At 53.3% G+C, this 20,551-nt stretch overlaps 1 long non-coding RNA gene across 1 annotated transcript; it reads left to right on the top strand.

Moving 5' to 3' along the window:
* The first annotated feature begins 15,105 nt into the window (after positions 1-15,105).
* Positions 15,106-16,875, top strand: LOC120653945. The gene is made up of 5 exons (XR_005666906.1): positions 15,106-15,241; positions 15,886-16,000; positions 16,299-16,446; positions 16,525-16,692; positions 16,781-16,875. It is a non-coding gene; the product is annotated as an uncharacterized LOC120653945 (long non-coding RNA).
* Positions 16,876-20,551: the final 3,676 nt, after the last annotated feature.

Raw genomic sequence — 20,551 nt, 5'->3', positions numbered from 1 at the left:
AGCGATCGCTTCTGCCACGGCAATGATGGCAGCGGGGCCTCTCCGGAGCTCCCCGAAGTCGAAGATCCAGATGCAGCAGGCGAGGCAGCCATGGTGATGGTGGTGGAACATAGGTGAGAAGAGGAAATCGCAAGGAAGAAGAAGGCCGAGAGCTCTAGAGACTTGCCGAGTTGGCTAAGGTGGCGGAAAGCTCTAGGGTGCTCGAGAACGGGGTGGCTACTCCGCACAGCCTCCCCCATTTAATATCAAGGGCCTTGTAATGGGAAAATTCGAAATTAACAGCCGGATTTCATTGGGCCGGCGATCTCGCGGCGGAGAAGGCGGGATAAACGGTAACTTCCCTTTTTACCGTTGCCTCTGACAGCCCCGCTCCTCTGTCAGTCGCGACAGATCCGCGCGGTGAATAACGGTTGGATTTTAACTCCGACGCGAATATGCTTCGAATATTCCTGCAAATGACTCGGCATGTCTCCGTGACCCAGCCACGGCCTCAGGGCCTGGACGCCGCAAATGACCCGACGTGTCTCTGTGACTCAGCCAGAGCCTCAGGGCCCGGACGCCGTGACAACTCGGCATGTCTCCGTGACCCCGCCAGTGACCCTACTCGAGGGCTGGGCACCACAAACGACCCGCCGTGTCTCCGTGACCCAGCCAAGGCCTCAGGGCCTGGACACCGTGACAACTCGGTGTGTCTCTGGGACCCCGCCAGGAACCCTGCTCGGGGGCCGGGGGCCGTAAACGACCCGGCGTGTCTCCGTGACCTAGCCAGGGCCTCAGGTCCCGGACACCGTGACAACTCGGCGTGTCTCCGTGACTCCGCCAGTGACCCTGCTCGGGGGCTGGGCGCTGCAAATGACCCGGTTTGTCTCCATGACCCAGCCAGGGCCTTAGGGCCCGGACGCCATGACAACTCATTGTGTCTCCGTGACTCCACCAGCGACTCTGCTCGGAGGCTGGGCGCCGCTAACGATTTAGTGCAAACGACTCCGCCAGCGCCAAGGCTTCAGGGCCTGTACGTTTGGCTAAATTGGGAAGTCTCAGAGACTTAATTTATGGCCTCGGAGTTAGGATTATCAAGTTAGGTTCGATCATTGCGGCAGCCTCAGGGTGGCCGGATAACCTTAGAAGGACAATATGGCAAAAACTTTGATTGGATATCCAGGTATCTAGGCAGACGAGTTAAAGATCATTTCTTTGACCGTTGAAAAGCTTCTCCGAAACCTTCCGAGGCTTGGGGGCTACACCCAACGGGTGCGCCCAAGGGCGCATCCCATACTGTAATAGCAAGACATGGTGGGTAATCATCATGAGCACCGAAAGACTTCGTTCAAGCACCACAAAGTTCGACCCAATCCTCCGGCGCTCGGGGGCTTGACGGAGGTAGATCTATGTACCTCCCTGCCGAGTGGAGTCCCTGAACCCAGGAGACTACCCTGCTCGGTGACTCGGCTACAACTACTTCGCGCGCGGGACTCGGCCATGCACGGAAAGGAATCTCAGAGGATCAGGACGAGAGGCTCCAACTAGAGACCCGGATATCTAGGGATCTTAACCAACCTCCTTCCTTGTAAAACAATCCGAGTATATCATTCCTTGTACCCCTACGCCTCCTATTCTATATAAAGGAGACGTAGGCCGACCCATAGACTCTCTCCACCTTTCGCAGCATCCTGCAAACCCTAATACAACTCCGAACACAGGACATAGGGTATTACGCTCATCACGTCCCGAACTTGTCTAAGTCCCTGCGTCTTCGTGTTACCATCGAGCTCTTGGTCCTGATATCCCCATCCTGAAACTCTACCACTGGGTACACCCCTAGTGGACTAGCCGAAATAACAATCTGACAGGGACCGTGTGCGGGAGGAGGAGCTGGCCCGAGCCATCAACGAGCGCGACGCCCAGAGAGCCGCAGCGGAGCAAAAAGCCCAGGAGGTCGAGCTGCAGGCTGTCGCGCTGCAGTGGAAGGACGAGGCGCTCGAGGCAAAGGTGGCCAAGCTCCAACTCAAGGAGACGGTCATCACGACACTCAGCGAGACCCTCGTGCAGAATGACGTCGTCCTCGTGGCACAGGAGGTGGCCGCTCGAGACGCAGAGGCTGTCCTCAAGGAGCGGGAGGCTTCCATGTCCGCACTCCAGGAGCTAGCGGATGCCGCGCGGGCCCAGCTGGAGAAGGCGCAAGGGCGTATCGAGGGTAAGTAACCAGAATTTAGTTGAATTGCTTTTAGTTTTCCGAAACTTATCTTTATTTTCTTGTTCAGCGCTGAAGAAGGAGGTGGCGAACGAGACCGCGGCGAAGGAGGCTCTCCAGGTCGTGTTCGCATCAGCGCAGGACGAACATGAAGACCTGGAGAAGGCTACCGTGGTCGCGTGCCAGGAGGTCGACGGGGAGGGAGGCTCATCCGGCTGCTTAATGGCCAGCCGTCTGAGGTCCTTGAGCGGCCGGGTGACCGAACGCCTGAAGGATGCCTTCCGCCTCGGTGTCTAGAAAACCCTCGGCATGGTGTCGACACACTACGTCATGAACCTTGAGCGGGTGGCGATGGGATATGTTGTCGCACCTGACGTCGAGGGAGATGACGCGGTGGCTGCTATGGATCAAGCCGACGCCACCGTCGAGGGTTCCGCCGCTGCCTTGTCCGCGCTGCTCGAGGACGGCCTCCTCCCCGACATTGAAGGCGACACCGCCGTGGGTCCGCATGAAGGAGGATGCGACCTGTAAATGTCATGGGCCATGGAGCCCATGTAAAGGAATTGGTATTTTGCTTTAGTCACATTTTGCTGTAAGAAAACAAATGTGTAATCTTAACAGTGTGACTGCTCGAGGCCCTGTGAATTCGAGCCGTCATTTTTTGTTCTATATTTTCGTGCTCTCGTGCGTAGCTTAGATAAACTTTCACATGGATTTGCACATCTGCAAGCCACCTAGGTGCAGGGTGGTGAGTGGGGATGCTGTATCCCAGAGGCATAGGCGGTCCCGCGGCTCGGCCGGCCCTGTTCCATAGTTGCTTGTGCCTTGCGTCCGTTTTTCTAAGCGTACGAGAGGCTTAAAAACTTCTGCGAGGATTTACGCGTTTATAAGCTACTTGGGCACAGGGAGGTGAGTGAGGATGCCATATCTTGGAAGCGTAGGCGGTCCTGCGGCTTGGCCAGCCCCATCCCATAGTCGCTTATGCCTCGCGCTCGTTTCTCTAAGTGCTCATGTGACTTAGATACGAAAATTTTTCGAAAAAACGATGACATTTCGGGGATGTTCGGGGGTTCCCCCGTAGTAGCCCCCAAGGGGGACTTGGTTTTGCCGAGGGCAAAATCAAGTCCCCCTCAGTGTTCATGTGCGTCCGAGTGCCGTGGGTAGCCCCCGATGGTTCGAATGTTTCCCGAAAAAATTGCAAGCAAAGCATACTCTTTATTAATTCGGGAACTCGAAATGTGAGTACAAACTATGTACAAAGAGCTTGGAATATTAAGGATAGAAGCGGCGTAGCTGCTGAATGTTCCAAGCGTTGGTGAAGATTTCACCCTTCTCATTTGCTAGCTTCGGGCTTGAGAACTTCTGCAATGATGTACGGGCCTTCCCACGGTGGTGAGAGCTTGTGGCGTCCTCTGTTGTCCTGTCGAAGCCTCAGCACAAGGTCTCCCTTGTTGAGGTCTCGACGTCGAACCCTCTGTGCTTGACATCATCATAGGGATTGCTAGTAGTGTGCTGAGTGTAGGAGCATCACATCTCTAGCTTAGTCGACTTGGTCCAGTGAGTCCTCACGGGCCTGCTGGCTATGCTGCTCTTGGTAAGCCTTGAGTCTCGGGGAACCATACTCCAAGTCCGTGGGGAGGATGGCCTCAGCGCCATAGACGAGGATGAATGGGGTGAAGCTCGTGGCTCTGTTTGGGGTCGTCCTCAGGCTCCAGATAACCGAGGGTGGTTCCGTGAGCCACCTCCGACCAAACTTTTCAGCTTGTGGAAGATCCTTGGCTTGAGACCTTGTAGGATCATGCCATTGGCACGCTCTACTTGGCCATTTGTCTGTGGTTGCGCCACAGCCGACCAGTCCATGCGTATGTGGTAGTCATCGCAGAATGCCAAGAACTTCTTGCCTGTGAACTGGGTGCCGTTGTCGGTGATGATCGAGTTTGGAACCCCAAACCTGAAGACTATATCAGTGAAGAACAGAACGACTTGCTCAGACTTGATCTTGCCGATGGGTCAAGCTTTGATCCATTTGGAGAACTTGTCGATTGCTACCAACAAGTGGGTGAAGCCCTCGGGCGCTTTCTGTAAAGGCCCGACAAGATCCAGCCCCCACACGGCAAAAGGCCACGTGATTGGGATGGTTTGTAGAGCGTGAGCTGGGAGATGTGTCTTGCGGGCATAGAACTGGCACCCCTCGCAGGTCCGCACGACTTCGGTGGCATCGGCGACTACTGTGGGCTAGTGAAAGCGTTGCCAGAATATATTGCCCACGAGGGTCCATGGCGCTACGTGGTGACCATAGATTCCGGCGTGGATGTCTCGGATCAGCTCCTTGCCCTCGGGAATGGGGATGCAACATTGCAGAACGCCCAAGGGACTGCGCTTGTATAGCTCGACGGTCGTAGCTCCCAAGGGTTCGGGTGCTGCTCCAATGGCTTCCGCAGGGTTCTTGAAGTCGATGGATGGCTTGGCGGCGAGCGAAGACATTCGGAGGAACGATGGTCCGTCCTGATGTGACCTTGGCCAGTTCATCCGCATCCTCGTTGTACTTGCGCGCGATGTGGTTCGGCTTCAGCCCGTCGAACTTGTCTTTGAGGCGGCGCTCTGCGTTGCAGTATGCCTCCATTTTTGTGTCGTGGCAGCTGGACTCCTTCATCACTTGATCGATGACGTGTCGAGAGTCTCCCCGGACGTCGAGGTGCTTGACGCCTAGCTCGATGGCAATGCGGAGGCCACTGAGGAGAGCCTCGTACTCTGCCATGTTGTTGGATGCCGAGAAATGCAAGCGCACCACGTAGCGCATGTGTACTCTAAGGGGTGAGACGAAAAGGCGGCCCATGCATGCTCCAGTCTTCATCACCGAGCCGTCGAAGTACAGGGTCCAACAATCTGCTTGGATATGGGGTGGGGGCAGCTGAGTGTCGGTCCACTCAGCAATGAAGTCTGCCAAGATCTGGGATTTGACCGCCTTGCGAGGTGCAAAGGTGAGGGCCTCTCCCATGAGCTCCACTGACCACTTGGCTATTATACCTGAGACCTCCCGGTTGCGGACAATCCCTCCCAGAGGAAAAGACGAGGCCACGGTGACGGGGTGAGCCTCAAAGTAGTGGCATAGTTTGCGTCGAGCCAAGACCACTGCGTAAAGCAGCTTCTGGATCTGCGGATACCGCATCTTGGTTTCAGACAACACTTCACTGATGAAGTACACCGGCCTTTGGATGGGCAGAGCATGTCCCTCCTCTTGTCGTTCCACAATGATGGTCGCGCTGATGACCTGAGTCATAGCTGCCACGTATAGGTAGAGGGGCTCACTGTCCATTGGTGGTGTTAGGATTGGAGCGCTGGTGAGCGACGCCTTGAGTTTGTCGAGGGCCTCCTGGGCCTTGGGGGTCCACAAGAAGTGTTCGGATTTCCTTAGGAGCCGATACAGAGGCAAGCCATTCTCACCGAGGTGTGAGATGAAGCGGCTGAGGGCTGCTAAGCAACCCATGACCTTCTGTACCCCCTTTAGGTCTCGGATCGGTCCCATTCGAGTGATGGCCAATACTTTTTCAGGGTTGGGCTCAATGCCTCGCTAGAAGACAATGAAACCCAAGAGCATGCCTCGAGGGACTCCGAACACGCACTTCTCGGGGTTGAGTTTTACCCCTTGAGCAATCAAACGCGATCCTGAGATTGGCTACCAGGTCGTTCGCCTTCCTGGATTTCACGACAATGTCATCGACATATGCTTCTATGGTTCGCCCGATATGATCCTTAAACACGTGGAACATACATCGCTGGTATGTGGCTCCGGTGTTTCTAAGGCCAAAGGGCATCATAACGTAGCAGTACATGCCGAAAGGGGTGATAAAATAAGTCGTGCGCTGGTCGGACTCCTTCATCTTGATTTGATGGTAACCAGAATAAGCATCAAGAAAGGATAAAAGTTCACACCCCGCAGTTGAATCAACGATTTGATCGATACATGGCAAACGAAAAGGAACTTTAGGATATGCTTTATTTAATCTAGTATAATCTACGCACATCCTCCACCTCCCATTCTTTTTCTTAACTAATACATGATTAGCTAGCCACTCGGGATGGAATACCTCCTTGATGAATCCGGTCTCCAAAAGCTTGTGCACCTCCTCGCCGATCGTCCGTCGCTTGAGCTCGTTGAAGCGCCACGGGCGTTGCTTGACCGGCTTGGAGTTCGGCAGGATATCAAGGGAGTGCTCGGCGACCTCCCTCGGAATGCCAGGCATGTCTGAGGGGCTCCATGCGAAGATGTCATCATTGGCACGGAGAAAGTCGACGAGCACCACTTCCTATTTGCTGCTGAGGGTAGCGCTGATCTTCAGCGCTTCGCCGTCGGGGGTCTTTGGGTTGAGGGGGATATCGTTAGCACCCTTGGCAGACTCGAAGCTACCCGCGTGTCACTGCGCAAAGTCCATGGCCTCGTTAGCCATCCTCTGCAGGTCCGCGGCAAGGGCCTCGTCCACCGCCAGAGCCTCGGCGTGCTCGACGCACTCGATGTCGCACTCATAGGCGTGCTCGAATGTGGATCCGACGATGATGACACCCTTCGGGCCCGGCATCTTCATCTTGAGGTAGGTGTAGTTGGGCATCGCCCGAGAATGGCGTGGTAAGCTCCCTGGAATCCCACCACCTCAAAGGTGAGCACCTCCTTGCGGAAGTTGGCCGCCGTGCCTAAGCAGACGGGCAGGTCGATCTGGCCGAGGGGTTGGACTCGCTTCCCCGGCGCAACGCCATGGAACGGCGACTTGTTGGGGCTGAGCTTGTCTAGGACGATCCCAATGAGCTCCAAGATGTGGGCGTACATGATGTTGAGGCCGCTGCCCCCGTCCATGAGCACCATGGAGAAGCGAGTGTTGCAGATGATGGGATCCACGATGAGTGGGTACTGTCCCGGGTTGGGAATGTAGTCAGGGTGGTCCTCGTGGCTGAAGGAGATGGTGTCCTCTGACCAGTCGAGGTACGATGGTGTGGCCTTGGTGACGGAGAAGACTTCTCGATGCTCTCGCTTGCGCTGCCGAGAGGTCATGTTCGCCGTGGGCCCTCTGAAGATGAAGAAGACGTTCTCCACTGAGGGGAACTTGCCGTCGCCATCCTGGTCATCCGCATCCTTCTTCTTGTCCTCGTCGCGGTGTGCAACGCGGTTGTAGTACTTGCGGAGCATCTCGCACTGCTCGAGGGTGTGGCTGACTGAGCCCTTGTGGTAAGGGCACGGCTTGTTGAGCATGTCGTCGAACAGACCGCCACCGCCCCGAGGGGGCCTCGGGGACCCTTGCGATCTGGGGAAGCGACGAAGGCCTTGTCGGAGTCCTCGCCTTTCCCCTGACCATGCTGGTTCAGTGGAGCCGGCTTCTTTCCTTTCTTCCCCCGCTTCTGCTTCTTTGCGGGGGTCTTTGTCTTGCTGCTGCTGCCCTCTGTGGGCGCATCCTCCTTGGTCTTGCTGGTCTTGCCGTCAAAGATGGCACCAACTGATTCCTCGCTGGAGGCGAAGTTGGTGGCGATATCAAACAGGCCATTCACGTTGGTGGGAGGGCTGCGTCCAAGCTCGTGCACCAGGTCCTTGCACGTTGTACCCTAGAGGAAGGCACTGATGATCTCGGAGTCGGCGACGCTGGGGAGCTCGGTGCATAGCTTGGAGAAGCACCGGATGTAGTCATGCAGGGATTCGTTGGGCTTCTGTTGGCACCCTCGGAGATCCCAGGAGTTCCCAGGGTGCACATAAGTGCCCTGAAAGTTACCCACGAATATCGTGACCAGGTCACCCCAGTCATGAATCTGACTCGTGAGAAGGTGTTCGACCATGTCCGCGTAGAGTCCGCGAGGTGCAGAGGAAGGTTGCAGATGATGATGGCGTCATTGGTTGCACCGCCCAGCTGGCATGCCAGGCGGTAGTCGTTGAGCCAGAGCGCGGGATCAGTTTCTCCCGTGTACTTGACGACGGTGGTGGGTTGACGAAAGTGCGGGGGAAATGGAGCAGTACGGATCTCCCAGCTGAACACACGGGTGCCCGTAGGCTCCGGTGATACGGCCCTGTCATGCTCAGGGTCGAACCGTCCACCCTGTCGATGGTTGTACTTCTTGCCGTTGATGATGTTGCGCGCGTCGCCGTCATCGGCGTGCCTGCACGCGTCATGTAGGCGCTCCCTCACAGGAGGCTTCTTGATGTGGTCATGCACCGAGGGTGCTTTCACACCATCCACCTGTAACACCCCAGTGTTAATATGAGTGCTAATCCTGTACTTAGTTTGCTAAGTATAGGTTTAACCTTGTCACTAGTGTTAAGTTAGCGTGCATATTATACTTGACTTTAACTGAGTTTGAGCATGTTTTTCTCCTTAATCCCAGCTCCAAGTCAATTTTTGCCCAAAACCAAAGTTGTAGAACTATTCTTCCTCTACAACTCTTATTTTGGCCAAATTTCAAGTTGTATTGGGAAAAATTGAGTTTGGACAGTTCAAACTTTGAATCAGGAAATTTTTGTGGTCACTGGTTTGGGACTAGTCAGACCGGTGTGCAGGGCGGCGCTGTGCGCCGGCGACGCCATGCGTCGTCATGCCGGTGAAGCCTCTCATCGCTTAGGCGGTGCGGCCACGTAGAGAGCAAACCCTATTTTGCTTCCCCGTTCCCCTTCCTCGTCGCTCGGAGCGCGCAGCCGAGCCTGAGCAGAGCCTCGTCGCCGGCGTCCGCGCCGACCATCCGTCGCCGTTCTGCTTCGATTCTCCACACCCCGAGCCGCTCCACTTCACCTCGCATCCCCACAACCGCTTTCCCGAGCCGACCGATCCTTTTCCCGATCGGAATCAAGCTCACCACGCCGGCCGCCATTAAACCCTAACTCAAAGCTCCGCCCCTCACCGCCGACGACCCATTTCCGCACCTTCTCGACCCGATTCAAGGTAGTGGTGAATTTCCTTGTGCCCTACTCCACCTTCTCAGCCGCTTTCCCCTTTGATTGGTGCACTGGTGCTGTCGGGAACGCGCCTCGCCGCCAGTTGCTCACCGCCTCTCATGGTCCGCCACCCTGGGGCAAGCTCCCGCGCCGCTGCCATGCGCACTGAGGCCGCCTACCTCCATTGATCGTGTCCCGGCTCTTCCGCACCGCCGCTGGGCCCTGCGCCGGCGGGAACGCCGCCGCCGTGCCGTGAGCCGAGTGATGCTCTACTCTGGTGAGTGCCGCCCAGGCGCGAGCGGCCTGACCGCTCGTGGTGTCCGATTGGACCGGTCTAATCCGGTTGGACCAGTGTAGTGACCGGTCCAACCGGTTCACTATTCCTTTATGTGTGCTGATCTCCCAAAATTCATAGAAATTCGTAGAAATATCCTAAAAAGGCAAAACTAGTTCCTATAGCTCCGTAATTTCATGCTCTATTTGATAGAACCATGAAATGGATAGTTTCATCACTTTTGCTCAATGGTTTTGCTTGTTCTTGTTTAAGAATAGTTGAGACCTAGAACAACTCCTTTCGGCCTTAGAGTTGAGCTTGATCCTATCAAGTACATTCCCTGATTTTTCGTCGATGGAGGAACTTCAGGCTAAAAGCAATTAAGGACTAAAACCCCATCTCAGCACTGCACCATTTTCCTTTGAGCCATAGTTTTGAAAGTGTTGTTTATCGGTTTCACCTATGCTTCTATTTGTGAGTACTGCATGGTAGTGCATTATTTCATGAGTTCATGCATGGCATATTTTTATTCGTGTAGATGCTGGAACCGAAGTCGCCTACGAGCTGATTGCTGAGACGGTCCAGGAGCCACCAGCAGGAGAGCAGCAGACCGAAGAGGCCGTTGATCAGGCTCCAGGAGAAGTCACTAACCCTGCTGACCTGCAAGGCAAGCCCCGGAGCATAACCCCTAAATTTAGTATTCAATGTTTATTATATAATTATTGTGCCTTTAAGTTTCTAGGAGTTGATTGGAACCTTAGATGCATGATCCCTAGGTTTCCTCAGTCACTCTACTAGTGTACAGGTCGTTAGTACTGCAATGCTTAATTAGAATTCGGTAGAAGTCGAGTGATTCCTATCACTCGCGATACATAGGTCTTGTTACTTATGGAAAAGTTGCTGGAAAATGAATCAAGGAGGAAAGAAAATGGAGATCGGACGGAGAGGGATTTGGTTATGGATATGGAATGTATGGAAAGTGAGTCTCCGCCTGTGTCGGTTAAGGACCATACCGTTGTTGGCACTACTGATCGAGGATTGAACAGTACTAACCACATGCCAGAAGTAGGAGGTAGTCGAAACCGGTATGCTAAGTACCTAGTTGCAACGGAATCTGATTCGCTAACCGCTACTCTGGCGTTGGGGGGAGGGGCGGATGATCTTGTCGACCACGGGAACACCGGGTGTTCGCACGTCTGGGACTCATCATCTGAGTGTTTGTGGCCACGAGTCAGATTTCGAGGTAATTATGGGAACAGTTGCTAGGTGTGACTCGATGGGTTGCACTTGGCGTGTGAGTTAGGTCCACCTTGCAAGGTTAAATCGGATCGATTCGCCGTGACTCGCGGATATTTGAGCCTTGATCTCTCTGTCCCATCGTAGTAAAAGATGGAATTGGAAATGGAAAGTTGAGAATATGAGGTATGACTATGGTACTCTGAAAAGATAATGTGATCAACCATGTGTGCTCTAGATGTTGAGGCGAACCTAGTCGGTATTTGTATAATAAACTTGAGCTAAAATACTGAAAGTAAGGATCCACTATTAGTAGCTTTTCAGCAAAATAACTCCAGAGCCAAGCAGCTTTGCATGTCTAGGAGTCAGCTAAGTACATACCATAGTCGGGTAAGACTTGCTGAGTATTAGTATACTCAGGGTTGTTGTTGTAACCCCTTTGAGCAGGTTGTGTTTCCGCTGACTTCAAGGAGATTTGTGCGTCCTGGCCTGGACAACCACTTCCTCCTGGGTGGACTATCGAGTGGGTCCCGTCTTCTTCGTGAAGGTCGGGCAGGTCGGCATCACATCGGTGGGCAGGATGTGGAGTTCACCTTGTATCATCATTTGCATCTACCGTATTGTACTTGGAAACCCGTTTTAAACTTCCCCTGTATGTTTGAAAACTCAGTATTTGATCTATCAAAATTATCTGTAAAACTCAGTGGTGTAAATTAATTTGGGTTTTGCTGTATGCTTGTATCACCTGTGCTCACCTTCGTATGGGTCTACTGGTGCAATTGTGATCCTGGAGTACAGTAGTTTAATCGGTATTTACCCGACAACCTGTCAGATTACACCATTTTAAGTGCATAGTAACTTGATTAAGTATTAAGATGCTAGTTAGTGCACTTAAACCGGTTTAATTTAGGTGGTGCTGCTACACCACCGCGGCTGCCTTGCCCCGTCCTCCCGGTGGAGTGTGCACCGAGGCCTCGTGGTCCTGCTGCGCAATTCCTCTAGCCTTTGCCAAGGCAGCCGAACGCATAGGAGACGGGGAGCTCTCGGCCTGTAGCACGGCAGCCTGCTCGATGAGCGTCCGCGCCTCGCAGCGCAGGTTGCGACCCACGGGCGTCGAGGATTTGGGCATGGCCTGAAGTAGGTACACCGCGGTGACGAGTTTCTGGCTGGCCCTTTTTAGTTCCAGCGGGTTGTCGATGTTGTCATCGGCCAGTCCGCTCTTGACGACACGCCCCGCCACCCGAGCACGCGCACTGCACGCAGTACGCTCCTACTCGAGCGCGATACGTAGTTTCCGCATCTGCCGTCGCTCCTCATCGAGCTTGTCCTCAAGCTCTTTGAGTTGCGCCAGCTGAGCCTGCCACGCAGCCGAGCTCGTCGAAGTGGCTAGTTTTGCGGCAGGCACCACCACTGGGTTTGCTGGTGGGTTTTCCTCGCAGTTTCCGTCGTTGAGTTGCCCATCTGCAAGCTTGACCATGAAGCACTCCCGAGTGGGATCGTAATCTCCCTCGCTGGAGTCGTCGGAGCAGGTGAGGCAGTAGTCCGCCATCGCTTGGAACGACAGGAAGGCGCTGAGGTTGCGGACTCTAGAGTAGTCCCACTTTGGGGCTGCGACATTCTCCATGAAGAAGTACGTATCGTCCGCAGACTCGGGGTACGAATCATCGGGGGTGGACGCGGTGAGGTTGCGGATCGAGACGAGGTGATGACCCAACAGATCCTCGTACGCGCTCATATAGGTGCTGATCAACGAAGTATAGACCGCAGCGGGAGTGCGTAGCCTAAGGGGAAAAGGCGATGGCATAGCCGCACCCCCCTTGGGAGGTACCGTTGCTGCGTTCGGTGGTGATGAGGCAGTGACGTCATCCGCCACGACTCCAGGCTGCGACACACCAGCCTCAACCCACGTGGGGGAGCTGAGGCGAGCCGCTCTGCGCTGCTCCATGCGTGCTTGCCGCGCGCACTGGCCCGAGCGCCTCCTGCGTCGGGGCAATGGAATCGGAGTGTCGGGGTTGGCCCCGGCCAGGAGAAGCTCCATGTCATAACCGTTGCCGGTCGCGACGAAGTCGAGGCTCCCAAACAGAAGCACCGTGCCTGCCGGGGAGCAGGCGTGGCCCATCTGCCATCTAGAGAACAATAGGAACAAAGACAAAAGTCACGCAGCATCCCCTACCTGGCGCGCCAACAGTCGGTGTCTAGATCCGGCGACCCGGCACAAACGAGTGATGATGCTGCGTGGTCCCTAACCTTAGATGGTTGATGCAAGAGGCAACACAGGAACGCATGGGTTTATCCTGGTTCCGGCCGCGGGGCCCTACGTCCAGCAGGGGTGTATGAGTGCACTGTATTATCTTGCACTAGAGTGCCTGTAGTAGGGGGTTACAAGCAAGGTGAGAGAGGGAGGGAATCTCCCAAGTCTCTACTAGTGGTGGTTGAGGCAAGTGCCAATACCGTGCTCTGGCGAGTGGGGATTGTAATGAACATGGCCCCATATTAGGCCATTTCGAGTGATTTTGGTGATCGAGTGACAATGCAATCAATGGGACTAATGTGTTTGTCAAGTGTATCTCATCAGGTCCCTAGAATGAAGCAAAAAGCCTTAGCAAAGCAAAACATGAAGAAAGAACTCAAAGAAATACTGAATTGGATGAGTTCTACATATTTCAGTAGGTTCGGATTATCCGAATCACAACCGTCGGATAAACACACCGAACCAGCCGGATTATCCGACGCTAAGAGTTAAGAGGCATCGGATCAACTCTGACAGGGTCCAAGGCTCAGATGGAGAACATCAAGTAGGTTCAGATTATCCGAATGGGTAAAAAGAGCACGTCAGATTAAGGCTCGGGTCGTGTACCAGGGAGCCTGTTTTTCTCAATGGAAAACTCTCTTTGGGATCGGATTATCCGAAGCTAGGCACATTGAAGCGTCGAACAAATGAGCAGTAGAATTGATCAAGTACCGTTGAAAGGTATTCAAATTTGATCAAGGCCAGATGAACCGACGCATCATTCAACAGAGCGTCGGATAAACATGTCGGACAAATGACATCAGCAAAGGGCAACGGTCACTGGGGAACCCAGTGAGGTCAGATTATCCAACGCTGCTAGGTCGGATTATCCGACGCTACATGCAGGAAAAGATTAACGGCTCTAAAATGGCTAGTTCCCTTGGAGGGCTATATATATGGGTTCTCCTGGTCATTTGAAGATTGCTGGAGTTCAGAGAAGACCCACACACATCCAAGATCATCTCCAAGCCATACAAGAGCTCTATTGATCACACTCTTAGTCCTTAGCACACAATTGAGAGAGGTAGTGCTAGGTTAGCTCTTAGTGAAAGACAAGGTTGTGTACCTTGTGATCAGGTTTTTGAGTGAACCAAAATTGTATCTTGGTGAGCCGGCCATCCTTGGAGTCTTGGTGACTCGCCGGCACGTCTTCGACCCTCCGGCTTGGTGTGGAGCGGCGACGATAAGCTTTGTGCGGGGGACGTGGAGACCCCCTTCCTTGGTGGAGAAGCTCCTTAGTGGAACCCGGGATCAAGGTGACCGTGGACTCGGTATCTTCGGAAGAGACTTGATTGCCGAGAAGCAATACTATTTGTGAGTGCTTCAACAACGTGGATGTAGGTGTGCCTTTGTGGCTAACCGAACCACGGGATAAATCTCCGTGTTACAAGAGTTTGCATTCTCTCATCAGAATGGTTAAAGTCTACTGCTCTGTGCTCTCACCGCCGCATCCCACACGAAAAAGGCTGCACGTGGCACACAGCCGTTGCAAATCACAACTAATTCTAGCTTGCCCTTACCAACGTTCAAATATTTTACACATAGACCCCCCAACTAAAGTTTATTTTGACACAAACAAGAAAAAATTCAAGAATCTTGTTGTTTTATGAAAACCCCCCGCAAAGCACTTTTGCGGTAACCCCCTCCCACCGCCCCAAACCCTAAACCCGCTATCTCTCTCTCTCTTTCTCTCTCTCTATCTCTCTCTCTCTCTCCTCCCCGGCTCCCCGCTCCTCCCCGCCGCCGCCTCCCTCTCCTTCCATGCTCCCCGCCGGCCGCCGCCACCTCCCCTCTCCTCTCCGGCTTCCCTCCCCACCCCTCACCCCTCCGTGTGGCACGGGCCGACATTGATACGGCGGGTCGCGGCTTACCTCCCGCAGCTGCTCATCGATGAGAGCATCCTCGAAGGCCTCCTCCTCCTGCTGCTGTTGCTGCTGCTCCGGCCTTGGAGCCTCCCCGCCGGCCGTGGCCCCAGCTTGCTCCTCGGTCGCCGGCGGCGACGAGGCGTACACCGCCTCCCCGGCGACCACGGCGGTTGCCGGCTCCTCGAGAACCGGCGGGGAGGTTCGCGTCGCCTTCTCGAGCTCCAACTTTGACTCTAGCTCAATCAGCACAGGGAGGGGCACGTCGCCATGGAGGAAGGGGAGGAGGCCACGCCGCCAGCCGCGGTGCTGGGCAAGGCAGAGGCGGAGCTAGTGGCGGTGGTGCCGTCGGATCTGTTCACGTAGCTGGACGTGACGCGCAAGATCACCTCCATCGCGCTGTCTTCCCGCCTCGGCTGCGCTCTGCCCATTGTTCATCGAGCAATGGTCGCTTCGCTGGCGGCGAACATCCGACAGATGCACGGTGCGGCCTCCATCTCTTCCCGCTCCTCTTCTCTATTTGGCTATGGCTTGTTCCGACTCTGCTATTTTCTATATGCCTCATCTGTCGCATGTAGCTACTAGAAACTACAATTTGTGTAATAGAGGTAGTTGCTTTCTTATTTGCAATTGTAGCTAAATAAGTCCATGGCGCCTTATCCTTGCATACCTGCATTGTCTTGATGTACTGATCCAGTTAGTTAGACTGCATTTTGTTTGTTCAACATATCTAAACTGCACAAATAATTTGGATGGTTAGTCCCGCTTTGTCTCTTCAGTTCAATCAGAGTGGTCATTTCTACCAGATAAATTATCGATCATTTCTTCAGTTAATGAAATCATCAATGGATCATTGGATGTTCAATTGCCACAATAGGAAGAAGGCAGAGTTTCTGTGGAATTCCAAGAAACATGTAAACTATGCGACTCCTTTAGATCCTTTCGAGCTCAAGCTCAATAAAAGCTACAAGGGATGCATAAGCCAACATTGCAGAAATGTTGAGATGAATGTGAACAAGCACTTGGGGTGTTTTTTACGTACTGGAAAGTTCTTACAGAAGTACAATAAATTCTCTAAAGATATAAAACCACCAACTAATTAATTCATGTTTTTTTCCTTATATGTAGGCAAGAGCAAAAGGGGATTGATGATCGATGATGGCCGTGTATAGGTGGCTACAGGAGCCAGTGGAGGAGATGGTTTGCAAGCGCCTCGTGGTACTCCTAAATTCTTGCTTGGAAGGTTATGTATCCAACTCTGATTGAACTGACTTAATGCGATTAGCATCCGGCTGCTTGCAGTATGAAGCATGTGACCGGCCATATCTGAAAGCAGTGGTGTCTGGTCTTGCAAGTCTCCAGAAATATGCTTCTGAAATGTTCTATCCTTGCAACTTCTCATGTTCTAATTCCTATACCTTCTGTATCTGTTGAGAACACAAAGGCTGGTCATGTGTGCCATACATTTTAACTTGGTTTTCCTTTTGATGCCATCTAGCATGTTTCCTTGCTTAAAATGTTCTAACTGAATTTCGATGCAGACTCCTTCGCACACTTTGCTGGGCATCCAACATGATAAAAGTAGCTCAGACCAAGTCCTGTTATCTGCTATCGGTAAAGCTTTTGCTAGAGTCTTGAGATATTGCAGGATGATGGCTATAATGAGGATGACATGGCAAATGTACTGAGGTAAAAGAACTGTTTGCCATCAAAGCATATTCCTAGGGTGCTTGTTGGTGCAACACTAATGTACTCTAATTCTTCCAGCTAATATCATTCCAATGTAAGATGAATCTAAGAGCATCCATTTAATATGGGGCAGATGATTGAAACTTTTGCCAAATGTCCACTTCTAGCATAGCCCAGGACTGTCATTTTCTGAAATTGCTCCTGAAGTGTTTCTTTCATGCTTTTCACTTCTAGCATGATCCGCATGTAAGTGCACCTCCGCCAGCACGAGTTTGTTCCATCTGTGCTTTTCAGCCCCAGCTCACATGTCTGATTTTGCATCTTGTTTATGCAGGTGGTCAGAGTTCTGAAGATGCTTGTGCACACATGTTCAGCGATCAAACGATGCCGATCAATGCAAGATCCAGCTGACTGAAACAACAATCTCAGAAATGGATTTACCACCTGGTAGTGTTAGCACTTGTCAGCCCTGCGTTGCAGCTGACACTCTGGACTCTGAGTAGTTCAAACCGTTCAAAGCTTGCTATGTGACGAGTGGAGCACAAGCAAACAACTCCTCAGCCCTCTTTACATGTATGAAAAGAATGTAGCTTGCGCAAGTTAAAATGTTGTACCATATTTCATTAAACTCTCAGTTTCCTTATCTGAATTTGCTCTGACGACAAACTTCTGAACGGCCGGATCTGTGGAACGAGCATTTCAGCTATCTACTACTGCAGTTCATGTAGACGATGCCAGGACGTTAAAGCTCTTCTACTAAACATTTACAACTCACTCATTAGGGTATTATGTGCCGGCATGTATTGTGGTACAGCTCCGAATGTTTGATTCTCATCATGTACTGCAGTTAACACGATGTATTGATTTCATCGTATACCATGCATGTAGTTTAATTCTCAAATTTTGTTGTCTTATGGTTATGTATATTTGAATTTTCAAACGGCAGGGCGCGCATCGCGCGCCGAATGTTCTAGTCCCTCTTTAAGCTTCCGCATTTACTCTTTGCAATCTTTGTGTGCCTTTACTTTCATATAGTAGAATCTTGATAGGAAAGGTTATAGGTTGCATAACTCTTTTGGGATGAGGGTTTTATACTAGATAAACCTTAGTGCACATCTAGATAGATTGATCTTCATTTAAATATTGTGCAAATTAGTTGGAGCTTTAGATCATAGTTTTTAGTTTGCCTAATTCACCCCCTCCCCCTCTTAGGCTACGAGCACCCGATTCTTTTCAGGGATGTGTTCTACAAGTTGCATTCAGTGTGAGCAATAAGGAGCTCGTCTCCTCCTTTTATAGACACAAGGAGGGGCAGTGTACAAGTACGGGGGTTCAGGAGTCATCGCTTTCTCCCCGAATCGGAGGTGAGCAGTGGTCGATCACTGTGGGAAGTACACTGTGACGCACTGGAAAGTAAGGTGCCAGGCGTGGCAGTTGTCCTGGGCGGCTCCCTGGTCCTGCGGAAATCGCATCGGCGTCCAGATGGCTCCTATGGGCGTCGTGGTGGTCGTTGTGGAGGGTACCGTCCCCCATGCGTAGCGTGGCGGCAAGCCGAGGGTCCCGCAGGCGGGAGTCTTGCTCTGGTCAAGGCCCGAGCCGCGTTCGAGGGTCGCGCCCATGCCGTTCGAGGGTCCTGAAGCGGAGAGAGTACAAGGAGTAGGCGGCATAGCGGCAGGAGTAGTGCCGGGCATGTCTGCACATGGTGTCGCAGGTTCCCACAGTGTCGCAATAGTGCCAGGGGTGGCGAAACAGTGACCGGAGTTGGTGGACGGGACTCCGGTCACAGCTGCTGTGCGGTACGGTGGCCTGACGCCATCTGACTCCGCATTCTGCGGTAGAGTGGTTGGCATTTAATGCTTGTCAGACGGACAGGTGAGCAGATGGGCTGCTAGCTTTATCTGCCGCGGGGTGGCCTCGAGCGAGGCGGAGTGTAACACCCTAATTTAAATTCTAGTATTTTATTAATAAATTTAATTGGCCTTATTTAATTTTCTAAGGTTTATTGTGTTAGACTTGCATTTAATCTAAAATTTTGTTCCTTAAGTGATTAAAATTTTGTCTAAGGTTAAAACTTTGTTGTTGCATTCATGCTGGTGTATATTTTGTTTATTTTGGTTGAGTGCTAGGGAGTTTGAATTCAAATTTGTTTGAATTCAATCTAGTTTGTGTGAGTTTGCAAAAGAAAAAGAAATAGAAATGGAAAGAGGACCCAAACCCAAAACAACCCAGCCCATCCTTTTCCCGCGGCCCAGTCGGCCCTTTCCTTCTCCCGCATGGGCCCAGCACGCTGGCCCAGCCGGTTCCCCCGCACGGCCCGCGCGGCCCAGCTCTCACCCTGCACTCGCCCGGGCCCACCTGCCAACGCCCGTGGCCTACTCGGCCCGCTCCGCGCGACGCCCCGCCCGCCCCGCGCGCTACACCCGCTGCCACACCGGGCCCGCACGTCAGCGCCCCCGCCTCACCCCGCTGACCTCCCGGCCCCACTGGCAGGTTCGTCTCCCACGCGCAGCGCTCACGCAACGTCCGCGCGGCATCCCCGGCTGTGATCCCCGGGATCCCCTTCCGTAACACCCGAGCCGAAATCCCTGGACTCCGGCTTTATTTGACCCCCGTGACCCCTCCCTGCGCCCTCATCCGCAGCCGCCTCCCTAACCCTAGCCCGCTGCCCTGCGCCGCAGTGCCGAGCCACGGCGCCGTCGCTGCTCCGCCACATCACCCCACCCCAGCACACCGGAGCCGCGCAGAAGCCCCACGTCGACTCCAGGAACGCCTCCGAGCTCGCATTCGCCGACCCCAGCCCCTGCGAGCGTAGGATTTCTCGCCACGACCCGCCGCAGGTGAGCGAATCTTCGAGCAATTGCTCGCCGCCGGTTATGCTCTGGTCGCGTTGACCCTTCCACCGCCGCCGCAGGAGCGTCCCGCGCCGACCCAAGGAGTCCAGGAGCCCAGCGCGCCCCTGCTTCGACCCTTTTCCCGAGCTCCGCCACATCCCGCCGCCGGGCTTCGCCGACGACCTCCCCTGCGCCACGCTCCCTACCGTTCCGAGCCCCGGTGAGCACCCGCAACTCCTCCCAGTCCTTTTGGCGTTAGATTTCATGATCCGTAGCCCCTGGCGCCCTTAGAACCCCGCTCGCCGACGAAGTCCGCCGCGCAGAGCCGCCGCTGGCGCCACACGTGCCGCCGCTAACCTCACCGAGACCCGCAAAGGTCCTAGGTGGACTACGCATGTCGCGTAGTCCGTCCTAGACCAAAATCTCGATCGATTTGGGCCCGGAAACACAGAAACGCCGAAGTCCGGCGAGTTCCCAGAGCTGCGCCGCCGCGGGAAGTCGCCTCCGGCGGTTTGCGCCGCCGCCCCGCGTGCGAGACACGCCCTGGCCGCCCGATCCCAGACGGATGGTCGAGATTAGATCGGCGTACCATTTCACCCTGAACCGTTAGATTAAGATCCGACGGATCAGATCCGTGCGTACCGGTTCGGCCTGGAGTTTTTTCTAAAGAGCCCCTCAAGTTTTCCATATTCAACCCTGTAGCACCCTAATTCAAATTTCAGTATTTAATAATAAATTTAATTGGCTTTATTTAATTTTTCTAGGAATTTATTTGCTTAGTGTTGTCTAAATAGGATAGAACCTTAAATAATGGAGTTTTTTCTCTCTTCCTTGACCTTACCAATCTGTGTTTCCCCTTTGCCCCAGCTCAGATGTCGGCAGAACAAAAAGACTTTGGAGACAGTGCAATGGGTGATGGTGAGAAAACTTGCCAGTGTTGCCAATTCTATGGTGTTCCTTGTCGTCAAGTTCGTGCAACCGAAGATGAAGCCACAACTAGGAGGAACCAGAGGTTGTTCTCTAGTACAAAGAGAAAGAGGTCTCGTCAAGAGCAGCTAGCAGATGATTCACTGTTCCTTGATGGTCCATCGGTCGATGAGCTACAGACTGTCCAGAAGAGAAAGGATCCTGAGTGCTCTAGAGATACACAGGTCGAGAATCAAGCTCTCCATGATTATGTGGATGGGTTGACTATCACTATGAATGTGATTCAGCCACGCAGTCGCAAGAAATCCAAAGAGCAAGCAGCAGAAATGATGCAAGATGTGATGCCA

This window comes from Panicum virgatum, chromosome 1N (genome assembly GCF_016808335.1).
Source record: "Panicum virgatum strain AP13 chromosome 1N, P.virgatum_v5, whole genome shotgun sequence".
Taxonomy (NCBI): domain Eukaryota; kingdom Viridiplantae; phylum Streptophyta; class Magnoliopsida; order Poales; family Poaceae; genus Panicum; species Panicum virgatum.
This window is presented reverse-complemented; position numbering and strand designations above follow the sequence as displayed.